Source organism: Castor canadensis, chromosome 6, assembly GCF_047511655.1.
Source record: "Castor canadensis chromosome 6, mCasCan1.hap1v2, whole genome shotgun sequence".
Classification (NCBI taxonomy): domain Eukaryota; kingdom Metazoa; phylum Chordata; class Mammalia; order Rodentia; family Castoridae; genus Castor; species Castor canadensis.
In genome coordinates this window covers 95,779,206-95,785,205 of record NC_133391.1, presented here as the reverse complement: position 1 = coordinate 95,785,205, position 6,000 = coordinate 95,779,206, and positions in this window count along the sequence as shown.

The following is a 6,000-nucleotide window of genomic DNA, read 5'->3' as shown; positions in this document are numbered from 1 at the left end:
TCTAAATCTTCCCTATTTTTTCCTGTGGTAGTGTCAAAGTTTCAGGTCTTACATTAAGGTCTTTGATCCACTTGGAGTTGATTTTTATAAAGGGTAAGAGATAAGAGTCTAGTTTTAGTCCTTTGCATATGGATAACCAGTTTTCCCAGCACAATTTGTTGAAAAGGCACTCTTTTCTACAATACATGTTTTGGCTCCTTTGTCAAAGATCAGATGGCTGTAACTGTGTGGATTTATTTCTGAGTCTTCAATTCTGTTCCATTAGTCTTTGTGCCTGTTTTTGTGCCAGTAGCATGATGTTTTTGTCCCTATGGCTCTGTAGTGTAGTTTGAATTCTATGTTTTGATACCTCCACCATTGCTCTTTTTGCTCAGGATTACTTTTGCTACGCTGGGTTTTTAATTCTTCAGTGTGAATTAGCAATTATGTTTTCAAAGTGTTCTCTAATGATGCTCTGGATTTCATTGGTATTTGTTGCGATATCCCATTTTTCATTTCTAACTTTATTAATTTTGATCCTTTCTCTCTTCCTTTAGTCAGATTTGCTTAGGGTTTATCAATCTTACTTATGTTTTTAAAGAATAAACTTTCTCTTTCATTGATTCTTTGTATAGTTTTTTGGGTCTTTATTTCATTAATTTTGAGTGCAAGTGAAATTGTTATTATTTCTTTCTATCTACTACTTTTGGGCTTGGCTTGTTCTTTTTGTTTGTTTGTTTGTTTTTAGAAAGGGATTGAAGTACATCATTAGGCTATTTATTTGAAATCTGTGTTTTTTAGAATTCAATCCCCAGTACTGCAAAAAACAAAGAAATAAACAAAAACAACAAAAGTACCATACTGAATTCCTAAATGTAGGTGAACATAGCTATAAACTTTCCTCTTAGCACTACCTTTGCTGTGCACCACAGGTTCTGGTGGATTGTGTTTTCATTTTCATTAGACTCTAGAAATTTTTAGATTTCCCCCACTATTTCTTAAATGAGCTAATGGCATTCAATAATGATTTGTTCTGTTTCTATATGTTTAAATATTTTCTATGATTTTTTTGTTTCTGGGTTCTAGTTTTATTTCATTACAGGCTAAAAGAAAACAGGGAGTTATTTCAACTTTCTTATATTTGCTAAGACTTGCTTTGGGTTCTAAAATATTATGTATTTTAGAGATTATTCCATGATTCCCCATTTTTAATTTTTTGTTGTTGTTTTGCTGGGTGGGGGTACATTGTGGCATTTACAAATCTTCTTTCAATATATCAAATATATCATACTTGAATTCAGCCCATTTTTTAATTGAGCTGTTTTTCTCCTTTTTGTTGAGTTTTAAGGCCTCTACAAATGGATGTAATTCTTTTTTTTTTTTTTTTCATTTTTCTTTTATTATTCATATGTGCATACAAGGCTTGGTTTATTTCTCCCCCCTGCCCCCACCCCCTCCCTTACCACCCACTCCACCCCCTCCCGCAACCCCCCTCAATACCCAGCAGAAACTATTTTGCCCTTATCTCTAATTTTGTTGTAGAGAGAGTAGAAGCAATAATAGGAAGGAACAAGGGGTTTTGCTGGTTGAGATAAGGATAGCTATACAGGGCATTGACTCACATTGATTTCCTGTGCGTGGGTGTTACCTTCTAGGTTAATTCTTTTTGATCTAACCTTTTCTCTAGTTCCTGGTCCCCTTTTCCTATTGGCCTCAGTTGCTTTAAGGTATCTGCTTTAGATGTAATTCTTAATCAGATAAGTTTCTAGGAATTGTCTTCTCATTTTCTTTACAGTGATTATCCTAGAGTAGAAGATTTTATTCTTAATAAAGTTAAACATCAGCTTTGCTTATTAGATCATGCTTTTGTTGTTCTATCTAAAAATACATGACCAAAATCAAAGATCAAAGTCACCTAGATTTTCTCTCAGCAGGAGTTTTTTTTTTTTAATTTTGTATTTTATCTTTGGGTCAGTGATTAATTTTGACCTCATTTTGTGAAGTTTATAAGGTCATTGTCTAGATTCATTTGTTTTACATGTGGATATCCTTTCATTACAGCACCATTTGTTGGAAAGACTATCCTTTCTTCATTGGATTATTTTGCTTCTTTACCCAAGATTAGTTCAAATATGTGTTTGGGTCTATTTTTGAGGCTCTGTGTATAGTTTATTGATCTATTTGTCTATTCTTTGCATGTACCAAATTGTCTTGATTACTGCATCTTTACAATAGTTTCTGAAGTTGGACAGTGTCAATCTTCTAACTTTGTTCTTCTTCATTATTGTGTTAGATATTCTGACTTTTTAACTTATCCATGTAAACAAGAAGCAGTTTGTTAGCAGTCATTCCATTGAGATTTTAACCCCACTGATTTTATATAGAGACAGATATTTTGAAGTCCTATTTTAGAAGAGGGAATGTATATTTTCAAAACTTGCTTGTATATATGTAAGCTTGTATTCTTTACTTATTTATATTACCTCCTTAGTTTATTTCAATAGGTTAAGTATCACTGTTCTATATTCTTCACCAGATAATTTAAATCCATAATTTCTTAGGGGTCTAATTATACCTCATTATATCTGTGGATTCTTATGTATGAAGGCTGTTTCTTTGTGTACTTTATTAGTGCAAATCATTAACTCATAATCATCATGTTTTTAATGTGACAAAATGTCAGATATTGATTCAGCACAAATCCCTTAAGTGTGAATTTGGTTTTGCACCTGAAAGGACCACGTAGGAACATTAACTATCTAGTTTCCATACAGTTGATTTTTAAATTTTGGGGGGATTGCTTGTCTATAGACAATATGTGTCCAAATTTTAAACTTATATAGTGGAAAGTTTATGGCCCCAAGTTCTCAGAAAAAAAATTTCATTACTAAAATTTTAGCCCAAGACTGGTGGAATGGCTCAAGTGGTAGAGCGTCCATCTAGCAAGTGCTCTGATTTCAGAACCACTAAAAAAAAAAAAAAAAAGAAAAAATTTAGTCCAAGAAGACAAGTTTTGTATTTTGTATGCCTTTGGTGGAGAGATGGTTTGACCTACCATTGATAGATCAGATTTCCTAAAATCTGAATGTGAGATGCAGATTCTTGTTGACATGATTATTAGGTAAGTTCTCAGAAAAAAGGATGGGATTAGGTAGGTAAACTAATTCTGTCAACTTGCTTGTTTAGGGACTCTTGTCTATGGGATATTTTCTCATTGATAAGCGCTCACACTTTGTATCCATTCCCATTAGTTTTATCCAACTGTCTCTTCCTAATCATTTAAGATTTTTTTTGGTTCTTGGTCAACCATCCAAAGCATTTGCCATGGCCTATGGAATTGAGTATATCTCTGGCCACTTGTTTCTTAAAACAAAGTGGGTGACCTGATTCACTCAGCTTTTTGGAAGGGTTTCCCTTTACTGGGGTTCTTTAGAGTGCTCTTGACTAGGAACTGTTAGTTCTGCAACAATTCATTTTTGCCTAGAATTTATGGACCAGGTCTCTCTTCCCCTCTGTAAGCTTGTCACATGGGATTTCTCAGGATTCTGAACTAATGGAGAGGCATCAGTGAGAGTAAAGAATACAAAGAGTTCTGACTTCCTGTTTTTTAAAATAACTTATGCTCTGCACCTGTTTAATCATAATTTTTCACACATAATTTCCATATCATGATAGATCATTGTACAGCTTCTCCCGCCTTGATCTTATGACTTGAAAAGTTTCATAAAAGCTGCTTTTCACTGAAAAATTCTGGTGGCATAGTAAATAGGAATCCTGTAGTCAGTCACTCAGTTTCTACCAGAGATTGTTAGCATAACAAGAGTTATTATTCAAAAGATTGCAATGCTGTCCCATGAATAGTATAGCTGGGGATGATAATGTTACATATATTTTATTAAAACTTGCCAGAGCCTCCACATGGTACTTACTTCATGACAAGTACATATACTTTTAGGGATCTGTGAGTCATGTGTCCTAAGTCACATGACTTTGGATACACAAATCCAGAACCCCCTGCCTCATTGTATGAATGAGGGTAGTTTGCCAGTGCTATACATACTGCCTCAAAAATCTCAAGAGGCTTACCTTTACTTTCTTCTTAGTGGTACCAGGTGGAAGCTTCAAAATCTGTCCTTCACTTTGCTTCATTCGTGTACCAGGCCTATGAATCTTTATAGTGCTTCCCTCTCATTCTTGAGAATTATATGTTCTCTTAAGGTTGTCAGAAGACTTACCACCTCTTGTCATCAGGATCAAATATGCAATATTATCAATATAGTGGATGAATATATTATCCACTGAATGAATTATGCTCATTTTGGTGCTCAGATGGTTCTTATTCCTTCAAACAATATTATGATAGAGAATAAGAGAAATAATACAGACTTCAGATGAATGCAAATGTCACTGAATTTCCCTATTAATGGTATGGAAAAGAAAATACTCATCAAATCATTAACTACATGATATGTAAATGCAATTGTGTTAATTTTCTCTAGAACTACTAACAGGCAAAGTTTGCAGTAGGTACTACTCTTCACCACGATTCATTATTTTTTTCCACTGGTCAAATGGGGGAATTAAATGGATTTTCTACTGTTGCTTTATTTAATTCTTTAAGTATAACACTAATCCTGCCATCCAGCCAGGATTTACTATCTTGGCAGAGGGAGGGAGTTTTAGACTTTTACATGTCAGGTTAAGGTTTTGCCTTGTGATGATTTTTATCAATCTCTAAACATATCTGTTTTTAATATATTTTGGGGTCAGTGTATGGTCAACAGTCTGGTCTGTAAACCAGTGAACAAATTGAGAAATGAACTACTCCACTTATTGGTAGGTAAATCAGATCAATTCTTCCATAGGGAATAATGATAAAAACTGGTAAATTATTTAAAATAGCTGCTTAAAAGAATAAGAAATCCAATGAGGTAATAGGCTTAAGATCTAAGAGCAGAACAAAACTGGCATTTAAAACAACTTTTCCCTTTCCAGTTAGAGGGAAGGTGGAAATACACAAGCTCTCCTGGCCACCAAATCTCAATCTACAGTGCTTTCAATTTTTAAAATTGTGTGATTCTAAACTAGTAAGACACTTGGCTACCTGGCACATGAAAATAAAAATTCTCTAAGAAGAAGGAAGGCATTAATCAAGATTCACAACTTACTTTCATAATTTATTATGTACAATATTGAGTACCTTATAAAAACCATTGAAGCACAACAGGAAAAAAGTCATCATGTTAGAAAATCAAGAGAAACAGAAGAAATTGCCAAGAGTTCTATAGTTAATAAAATTATCAGTTACAGACCTTAAAATTGCCACTTTAATATGATTAAAGCAGTTGTAGAAAAAAATTGAGAATTTTGGTAGAAAACTAAAAACTATAATGTGAAGTAAATGCATGTTCTGAAATTGAAAAATAAAATAATGACAAGAAATAATTCAACTAATAAGGTTAATAGCAAATTAGAAACTGCCAGAAGAGAAAACTGGAAAAAATTGTAAGAATGAAGTAGACAGAGAAAAAGCAATGGAAAACAGAGAAGAAAAGATAATAAAAGTTGCAGATAAAATGTCTAACATTGAAGTTCTAGAAAGATAGAATAAGATGTAATCAATAGTTGAGAAGATATGGCTGGAAATTTTCCAAAAATGAAGATTTCAAGATAAAGATTCAAGAAGACTTATACAATTAGAATTATAAATAAATATAAATCCAAATATTAACATTTCATATTAAAACTTTTAAGAAGGAGGAGTGAGGACATTAAAAGAAACCAGAGAAGGAAAAGATATTATTTTCAAAGAAGCAACAATTAGCATAATAACTGACTTCTCGCTTGAAACAATGAGAGCAAAAAACACTGGAATAGTATATGCAAAGTGCTGAGAGAAAATAAACTAGAATATCATATCCAGTGACAATATCCTTCCAAAAGGAGGATGAATGATCATAATGAAGTAGCTTAGATATGATAGCAATTACAAAATTTGGATCAAAAAATAAATAAAAACCA